At 40.6% G+C, this 10,575-nt stretch overlaps 1 pseudogene; it reads right to left on the reverse strand.

The window, feature by feature from the left end:
* Positions 1–5,906: 5,906 nt before the first annotated feature.
* On the reverse strand, positions 5,907–6,822 carry LOC127187078 (60S ribosomal protein L15-like; annotated as a pseudogene).
* Between the last annotated feature and the right edge of the window lie 3,753 nt (positions 6,823–10,575).

Below are 10,575 nucleotides of genomic sequence, written 5' to 3' on the forward strand. Positions count from 1 at the left end.
CAGAAGCAGACCTGAGAGGCAATACGGAGCCTTCGGCATCTGGCTCTGCAGTTCTGAACCCTGTGAAGGGAAAATTCATTTCCTTGTTCCTTGGTTTGGGGCTCAGTCAAGTGGCTGTGGGCCAATGGGTTGTTGTCAGTGATGAATTAAGCAGAGCCTTAAGCAGTGGTCCTTTAGGCTCCCAATGACTAATGTTTACCTTCCCTAAAGACATTCTCAGGGTCCAGTGGCTCTGTTAGTTACTTTTGCCTGTCTGTGACTACAATACCCAATAGCACAGTTTGAAAGAAAAATAATTGAAGATGTGTCCTCTTAAGTTACTGAGTTTTTGGGGGTGGTTTATTACACAGCATATAACCTGACATGGCTGGTCTTCATTTTGTGAATCACGCCCAGTTTGTGTGGTGTTCATTCATAGAGGAGGTGCTCTTCCTGATAATAGTTTGAGGCTCCCTGGTATGGGATCTCTGAGATCATTTCAAGTCAAGTCTGGCATTTGTCACTTGCTTTATCAAGTCATTTATGCATGATCCCCACTGACTCAAGACTATGAAGGGGACACTAAAATTTATGGAGGTGATAATTGCATCTAATGAATTTTTCAAGTGAAATTTCCCAGGAGGGTAATTGGAAATAGAAGCAGCATTCTTTTTTCATTGAAAACCATCAGGATTGGCACAGCTTGGAGGTTCTGCCTGGACTGCAGTGAGTTCTTAGGACTCTTTTCAAGTCCTCTGAGTTGTCACCAGCTGTTATTCCTCTGGTGATGTATTCATGGCTTTAATGTTTACAGCTTGAGGAAAGCCAGCAGGATGCAGGCAGAGAGCTCTAATTCACCATAGATTCTTTCTTCTCAGGAAGTCTTCATCTTATTTCTCTTATATAAATAAATTATTCTGAGGAGGCTGGAAGGAACATTTGCAAGGTGATTACAGATAGGCTATAGATGTGGACTGATAGTGTAGGCACTTTATAGAGAGCAGCCAGGACAGTCTCTTCCACTGTTTTGAACTAATCTAAGCTGTGCTCTGCTCAGAATGTCTTAGGGTCTATTTCTAGTCACCAGAAATGAAACATTCATTTTCAGGGTACTAGTTACTTACCAGCAAACCAGAAGGACTGCTTGCATTCTATATTCCAAGCATTAACTCACCCCAAATGCCCGTGGAATGTTTCTGTTACCTGTGTCTATGACATACCCATACCTCATTGAGTACTGTCTAAGTGTACATTAATGTAGGACATAAGTGGACTGCCCGAAGTCATAAGAAGAAAGTTTTCATAGAATGATATGACTGGAATGACCTGGACATTGCATTTCCTTTTTACCCAAGGCGGGATAGAGCTCCTCTTGGGCCACAGGAAATGCTATTTCCAGGCACATGAGAGAGCTTTAGTTGGTCAGGGACAAGGCATGGAGTAGCAGTCATCACTCAACCATTCCTTCTTCAACACAGACCACCTCGTGCTCATATTTATATCTACTGAATAATTCTCAAACGCTTATTAAAATCTCCAATTTTACAAAGATAGAAGAGATTTTAACATCACAGAAGGAATGGGGATATTCAAAAAGACACTTGTGCCCTGCTATTTGGCCGTCAGACTACGGAAACAACAAACCTTAGGAAATTGGAATTTCCTATGGCTGAAGGAAACAGATAAAGCATAGTGCCAGCTAAGGGGGAAAGAGACTGCAGACAGAGATTTTCCACAAACGGACCATTTGTCTGATAAAGCAGGCACGGCAGATGCTGAGGGAAAGATCGGTCAGTGTTGAGTGAGACCACATCTTGACCAGGATGATTTAATTATGCAGACATCTTGTCCTCAATTTAAACCACAGCTTCTTGGCAGGACATCAAAATATGTGTGTGTGTGTGTGTGTGTGTGTGTGTGTGTGTGTGTGTGTGTGTGTCTGTCTGTCTGTCTGTCTGTCTGTCTGTCTGTGTTGGGGGGTTATTACTGCACCTCTTTGTTCCTTTCCCATTGTAGCTACATAAAATAAATCTCCTTTTCCTGCTTTTCAGTATTATCTGTTTAATAATTGGATGATTGGAGACATGTGGCCAAGCCTGGTTTTCTCGGCCTGACACCCCCAGGCTCTGCCTTTAACAATCCTGGGAAAAGGAGTGGTAGGTAGCTAGAATCAATCTCACTGCATGAATATCTGTATTTGTTTCTACAAATACATTTTACCTGTTCAAGGAGAAACAGTAGTCTTCTTCAGGAGTCACATGGAGGAAGTATAAGTCATAAAACTGATGTTCCTTAGTATGGTGACTAAAACCAGGGGACTCTGAGGTCTAGTCCCATGCAGATGAAGAACCTGCTACCTGCTCCCCCACCCCATGCCCAGGAACTTGATTTTTATGTCAGTGCTACCTGGGGGGCTGAAAGTAAGAGCTCTGAAATGGTGCATAACCTATTTTTATACAAATGAGTTAACACAGCATGTTGGCAGTAGCTTGAACTAGCACAGACTAGCCCACCTCAAACCTAAGCTCTAATGTAAGTCAAGAGCAGGCCAGCTACCCTTTCCTTGTTTTAATATAGAGTGTAAGGAAAGCAATGTCAAGCCCACTTTCAGGAACTCATATAAAAGGTAGTCACTTCAAGGCTGGTTCAGCTGGGTGCACCCTTTTGACACTATGTTAACCAAGGAGACACAGAATCAAGAAGAAAAACTACTGACCCAAATTATGGTCAAATTAAAGCAAGCTTTATTGTACACATCAGACCTGAATCTGTGCGTGTCTCTGCCTTAAGGGGCCTTCATGAGACCAGCCCTGAGCCAATGTCTCAAGCCCTTCTATAGGGCAAAACTCTAGGGTGGGGATTTTGCATGTTAAGTGTGGTTCCAGAAGGGAGACCAGGCGGTTAAGGAAAGTGGGTCATGAAGCATTTCTGTGAACAGGTGGCTCTGGGGGTTGATGTTCAGTACATTCTATGATTACTGGGGTAGGATGTAGCCCAGCTCCAAGAATCAGAAACAAGTTTTATAGTAAACAGAAGCTTGGCTATAGAATCTAAATGGCTCCTAGGAACAAAATCGAGACTGGCTGGTTTCTCAGCTCCTGAGATAAGATGTTGTCATTTACAAAGTTCACGCTGTTGAGATACACCACACCTCCAAGCTCATAGTTATTTTACTTTATGTTTTAGATTTATTTTCTTTTATATGTATGACTATTTTGCCTTTGTGCTTGTATGTGCACTGTATACATGTATAGTGCCACAGACTCAGAAAAGGACATTGAATTCCATGGCTCAGGTGTCTGTGAATCATGTGGGTGCTGGGAACTGAACCCAAGTCATCTGCAAGAGTAACAAGTGCTCTTACTCACTGAGCCATTTCTTCAGCACCTCAATAAGTTTATGTTTATGTGTTGTGCCATATCCATAGCTATACTTGGCTATAGGAAGCCCTACAGCATGGATTGGACATACCAGTTGGAGAGGCACGAGTGTGTGTGTGTGTGTGTGTGTGTGTGTGTGTGTGTGTGTGTGTGTGTGTGTAGTAGGGCTACAGGTTACAGATGGAGAGATGTTGGGGGTGAGGTATTGTCTCAATATGGAGGCTTCATAAGTCAGCCTTGCTGTTTCAGTGTTATGGAGATGTTAGACACCCAAGTGCTTTAAATAATTTGGGGATCTTCTGCAGAAAAAGTTAAGGTATAATACATATATGATAGCAGCTAGAGGAGAAAATCTTGGCCCCATGTACTTGGGCACCTTGCCCAAGTTCCTACAGTAGAAAGAAGTAGAAGCAGGATTTGATAAGCCTCAGACAGAAAATGAGTTCACAAAACAATTAGACTTTGTATTATTATAGATACAGATAGTGCATGCTTCCTGGTGTCACAGGAAGTAGTACAGCTCAGAGGATTGGAGACTGGACAGCATCCTAGCTAGGCTGACAGGGTGGCTGTGCCACTTCCAAGCTAGATGAAAGGAAAGGATTAAGTGAGAAATCTGTGCATCTGATGAGTAGAAAGGATATTACATGTCAGCCATGAATGTTACAATATTGCCGCTGCAGATGGCTTGGGAGCCAATACGTCTGCTTGATCGATGTTGGTAGATTAGTTGCTTTGAAAACCTGAGAGTTTTGGCTGTATTTATTCCTATCAGGTGAATCTGCAGCTATACTCATGGTCTTGCACAGTGGTTCTGATAAATAGGGATGTGTGTGTGTGTGTGTGTGTGTGTGTGTGTGTGTGTGTGTGTGTGTAAATAGAGTAGGGCAATTCCATCATAAATTTTTGTAACAAATGGCAAACTTCAGCTCATTTAATAATGCAAAAAGTCATACTCTGTGTGAGATTTACTTGTATTCTGAAATGTCTACTGAAGAATCCAAATAAGTTTTCAAAACAGTTGCATACACAGAGTTCACGGTCAAGAGAGTAGATGACCTGTGTGAATAGCGGACTTATGTAAGACTGTGTATTGTAATCACAGCTCTTCTTCAAGGAGCTAGAGTGACTTCATAGTGACTTCCTGCCCTGACATTTCTGTGTATGATTTTTGTTGACATAACTTCCATCTGTATTTTTTGCCAACTTGGAATGCATTTTATGGATGGACTTCAGTCAAGGAGGGGACAGGCATGGGAGGATTAGGTGGGGAGGGGGATGGCAGGTGAGATTGAGGGAGGAAATTCAGGGAAAGACAGATAGTATTAGGGGGGCATTTGAAGGAGTGCAGTGGAAACTTCCCATAACATATAAAAGCAATCTTAATGAGGTCTCCAAATAATGAGAGAGATGGAAACTGTACTGGCCATTTATTGTAAGCAATCAAAGATTTCAGTACTGGGACTGTTCCATCCAATTGAATTGTTGGCCAATGGGCTCCCATGGAAATCTCCAAACAACCCAGGCTATTGCTAAGACAGTGAGTTGCTCTCCACAAAAAGCCAGCAGGGCCTATTGCTGAAGACAACACCCATAGAAGTCACTGACGTGGAGTCAAGGAGCTGGTGCCTACATAGAGCCTTCATTCCTGTGTTCTAGTGTCTTTAGTATGGGAAGGCATTCTGCATTCTACAAAAAGAGAAACATAAATACTAAGCCAGCCACAAAACTGTTGATCTACAGTGTTATTCTGCCTGTAAAATATGTTAGAGCAATAGTTGCACAAGGCTTGTGGGAATAACTAATCAATGTCTGATTTGACTTAAGGCTCACTCCATGAAATGGAATCAATACCCAACAGTGCTTGAGTGACCAAGAACCAGAGACTGGATAGCCCAGAGACCTAGGTTAAAAACAAATACTCCTGGTCTTACAAAAAAAAAAGTAGTGAGTAAATGACTCCTAATGATATTCTGCTGTGCTGTACTCGTAGATCAGTTCCTTGCTCAGCCATCGTCAGAGAAGCTTCCTCCTGCACTAGAGGGGAACCGATGCAGAGACCCTCAGCCAAACTTTACACCTAGAAGGAAGACACAGCTCTAAATGGGATGTCTTCATGAAATCTCTCCTCTCAGAGCTCAGGGATCCCCACAGAAGAGGAGGCAGAAAGGCTACGAGAATCAGAGGGGACGGTGGACAACAGGAGAACAAGTCCCTCTAAGTCAACTGAGATACGTTCATGTAATCTCCTAGAGACCGAATCAGCAAGCACAGGACCTACACTGTTATGCACCAGGTTCTCTATCTACACAGTACAGCTTTCAGTTTCAGTGTTTTATGGAACTCCTGATGGTGAACGTGTGAGTTTCTGATTCGTGTGCCTTTTCTTGGGGCTCTTTTCCTTCTGATGGTTTGCTCGGTTCAACTTCAATATGAAGGACTTTTTAAAAAAAATCTTATAATATTTTATTTTAATAGGTTTTGTTGTTATCTCTTAGAAGACTGTTCTTTTCTGTTCTCTCTCTTTCTTTTTATTGGGCATGAATTTTACAAACACCACGTGTATTCTTGGTAACGGTGGAGCTGGAGAGTATTACGCCTTCTCCAGGCTGCATGGTGAGAGCCACCAATAGTGTGGTGGAACTTACAGTCCTTTGCAAGGCCACAGCTCTTGTGGGCAGCACATGTCAGCCCACACATATTTCTGTGTTTGTGGACTGGTTTGGTGATCCACTGGGTGTTGGAATTTCTTCTGATAACTTTATGGAACAGATCAATGAGGATAACCTCAAAAAATTTATATGTGGACTCTTCACCAACCCAGTAAGAATTCATGACTCTCAAAGCTCCACAGTGCTGTCCAGTTCTCACCTCAGTATTAGACTGTAGGCTTTGGGCAAATTTTAGCTGGTTAACACCATGGTGGACAGGCCTGCCATCAGTTGCACCCTTAGGAACTGGGTGTTTTTGGCCACCAAGGCAGACAGGAAGCCTATAAATGACATAACCTTGCTTGGCTTGTATCCCAGCCTTTGTGCCTTATCTAGCAGAGTTGGGTGGGGAGCCCTGTGAAGCACAGAGAGCTGTCAGTATTGCCAGCAGTGGACCCTCAGAAGAAAGCATGTCAAGCTAGAGAGGTGACTCAGCAGTTAAAAACATTGACTGCTGTTCTAGAGGTCCTGAGTTCAATTCCCAGGAACCACATGGTAGCTCACAACCATCTATAATGTGATCTGATGGCCTCTTCTGGCATGTAGGGGTACAAGCAGGCAGAACACTGTATACATAATAAATATATCTTAAAAATTTTTAAAGAAGAAGAAGAAGAAGAAGAAGAAGAAGAAGAAGAAGAAGAAGAAGAAGAAGAAGAAGAAGAAGAAGAAGAGGAAGAAGAAAGCGCATCATGCATCACATTGAATGGCTTCTTCCTCCATAGTTGTGGGATGTATTTGTATGCACCCATCTTGCCTCACCTGATGACTGCCCCAGAGGAAAGGAAGAAGCCTTCATTTTTTCTTTTCTAATGAAGGACAGAAAAGGAATGGATCCTGATGGGAGGGTACATGTGGAGAAACGGAGGAGTAGAGAAAAGGGAAACTATAACCAGGATATAATATATGAGAAAAGAATATATTTTCAATAAAAGGGAAAAATAGAAAAAAACCCCAGGCATCCAAGGGAATATAATATAATATAATATGATTATTTGATATGATATGACGTAATATGATGTAATTAAAACAAAACAAACATATTGGAATAGGTAAAAAAACAAACAAAAAGTAAAGAGTCCAAGAATGAGCAGAAGAAAAAGAAATACACTTGTTGGCATACTCAGGAACCCTGTGAAAACACAAAACTTATTTCCATAATATGTACACAAAGGACCTATTGGGTAAATAAAATTAAAAAAGAAAATTTAAAAAAGAAAAAGCTGTGACATGACATTATGAGAGAAAACAAACAAAAGCAAACAAAACCCCAAATATGTCTTTGAGTTCATCACCTGTTGGCCATCTACTTGACCATGAGGCCTATACTTCCCAGTATGATTCTCTTAGAGGAAAATAAAATTTTATTTTCAAGTGTTTATCGTTGAAGATAGCTTCTTGGTTATGGATGGGGGTGTGTGTTCACCTCTCATTTAAACAGGGTTTCTACTGAGCTCTAAGGGGAGGGAACTGATGGAGACATCTAAATTGGGGCTGAGTCTTCCAAGGGTTCTCACTCTCAACATATTATCTGGCTGTGGGTCTCTGTATTTGCTCCCATCTCCTGTCAAAGGAAGCTTCTCTGATGAAGGCTAAGCAAGACACTAATCTATGAGTTGAACAGAATGTCATAAAGGAATCATTTTATTGTTCTTTTAACAATCTTCATAATGCTGTGACTCTTTAATACAACTCCTCATGTTGTGGTGACCTTTACCATAAAATTGTTTTGTTACTTCATAACTGTAATTTTGCTGTTGTTATTAATTATAATGTAAATATTTGATATGCAAGAGTTTTTCAACTCCCAAAGAGGTTTTGACCCACAGGTTGAAAACTACTGCTTTAGCAGAACAGTAATATTTGGTTTGCCCCTACATCTCTAGGATATCTAGTCTCTGGTTCTTGGTTGTGCAAGGAGTATCAGGTATGGGTTATATCCCATGGAATGGGCCTTAAGTCAAATTGGATATTGGTTGGTTACTCCCACAGACTTTGTGCCACCATTGCACTAGCATATCTTGTAGGCAGGACGACATTGTAGATCAAAGGTTCTGTGGCTGGGTTGATGTTTATGTTTTTCCTTCGGCAGCATGCAGATTACCTTCCTGTATCAAAGATGCTCAATATAGGGGTGAAGGCTCTATGTAAGTACCAGCTCTACTTCCCTGTGTTCACTGAGTTGTATAGTTGTCATCTTTAGCAATGTGGCCTTGATGTCATTTTAAAGACAGAAATGTATAGTCTTGGCAACAGCCTTGGTGATTTGAGAATTCTCATAGATCCCTTTGGTCCACAACTCACTTAGATGTAACCCAGTCCCAGTATTGGAAACTTCATTTGATGATAAGAGATGTCGAGTTGGGGCTCCATCTCCCCTATTATTTGGTGATTTTATTTATATTGCCTTCATATATGTATATAATTTAAGAAGCTTCTACTATATTGGGTTTCCATACTATCACTCAAGTGGCACTTGATTTCAGCTTTCTCCCCCTATATTTCCCTCTCACGCCCCTCTGCCCCTCACCTCCCCAAATGATCTTCCCATTCCAGTAGCAACCCTCAAACTCAGACATCCATAACTATCTATTTACTTACTTAACCTTTTATGTCCATATAGAAGAGCATACATACCATATTTATCTTTCTGGGTCTATATTACCTCACTCAAGATAATTTTTTTCTAGTTCCATCTATTTATCTGTGAAATTTATCTAGAAGTTTCTTTCTTTTTGGGGTGGTGGTGGTTGGAAATAGGGTTTCTCTGTGTAGCCCTGGCTGTCCTGGAACTCACTCTTTAGACTAGGATGGTCTCTGTCCCCCAAGTTCTATGATTAAAGGTGTGCACACCCATTGTGTGGTCCAAATTTTATAATTTTAACAGCTGGGCAATACTCTATTGTGCAAATGCACCTCATTTTCTTCCAGTCATCTGTTGATAGTCATCTAAGTTGCTTGCAATTTCTGCCTATTATGAATAGAGCAGCAATAAACATGGCTGAACAAATGTCTCTGTGGCAGGACAAAGTGTCTATGGGTACATGCCTAAGAGTGGTATGGCTGAGTCTTGAGGTAGATTGAGTCCCATCTTCCTGATGAACCACCCTACTGATTCCCACAGTAGCTGTTTTAAGTTTGCTGTGTCACCAGCAATGGATGAATATTCCCCTTATTCCACATCCTTGCCAGCATGAGCTGTTGTTTTATTGATCTTAGCCATTCTGAGAGGTATGAGATGAAATCTCAAAGTAGATTTGATTTTTATTTCCCTGATGACAGTTAAGTCTTTTGAACATTCTATGAAGTGTTTCTTAGCCATTTAAGTTTTCCTTTTTGAAGATTCTCTGTGTTGATCTATACCCCATTTTCTAATTTGGTTGTCTTCTTTATATCCAGTTTTTTGAGTTCTACATATACTTGGAATATTTGCACTCTATTGGATGTGCAGTTAGTAAAAACATCTTTTCCTGTTGAGGTGTGTGGCTTTATTTGCATCCTTCTACATGCAGATTTGACCAGGACCATTTGTTGAAGATGCTGTCTTTTTTTTCCCCAGTGTGCATTCTGGCTTCTTTATAAAAGATAAGATGTCCATAGGTGTGTAGATTTATTTCTGGGAGTTTAATTCGCTTCCATTGATCAATGTGTCTGTTTTGTGCCAATACCATGCTTATTTTATTACTATAGCTCTGTAGTACAATTTGAAACTGGGAATAGGAATCGTGATAGCTCCTGCAGTTCTTTTATTATTCAGGTTTATTTTAGCTCTCCTTGTTTTTTTGTTTGTTTTGCTCCTTTCTCTCTCTCTCTCTCTCTCTCTCTCTCTCTCTCTCTCTCTCTTTCTCTCTCTGTGTTTATGAAGCTGAGAAGTATCCTTTCAAGATCTCTGAAGAATTGTGCTGGGATTTTGATGGATATTGAATTGAATCTGTAGACTGTTTTTAGTATAATGAGCATGAGAGATCTTTCCATCTTTTAATATATCTTCTTCAATTTCTTTCTTCAGTGACTTGATGTTTTATCATTCAAGTCTTCCACTGCCTAACATTATTGCAAGACATTTAATGTTATTTAAGGCTACTGTAAAAGGTGGTGTTTCTCTGAGTTCTTTGTCATTATTCTTACTTGTATATAGGAGCACTACTAATTTTTATGGGTTAATTTTTCCTGCCGCTTTACTGTGTTTATTAGATGTAGGAGTTTCCCCATGGAATCTTAGGGTCTTTTATGTATACTAACATATCATCTACAAATAAAGGTACTTTGACTTCTTACCTTCCAAATTTGACCTCTGTATCTCTTTCAGTTGCCTTATTTCTTGCTCTAGCTAAGACTTCAAGTGCTGTATTGAACTAAGTATGGAGAGAGTGGATAACGTTGTCTTGTTCCTGATTTTAGTGATAAAGTTTTAAGTTTCTTTCCATTTAATTTGATGTTGGTTATGGACATGCTGTAAAGTGTCTTTTTATATTGAGATATGTCCCATGTATCCCTACTGTCTC

The sequence above is a fragment of the Acomys russatus genome, chromosome 3, assembly GCF_903995435.1.
Source record: "Acomys russatus chromosome 3, mAcoRus1.1, whole genome shotgun sequence".
NCBI classification, from domain to species: Eukaryota; Metazoa; Chordata; class Mammalia; order Rodentia; family Muridae; genus Acomys; species Acomys russatus.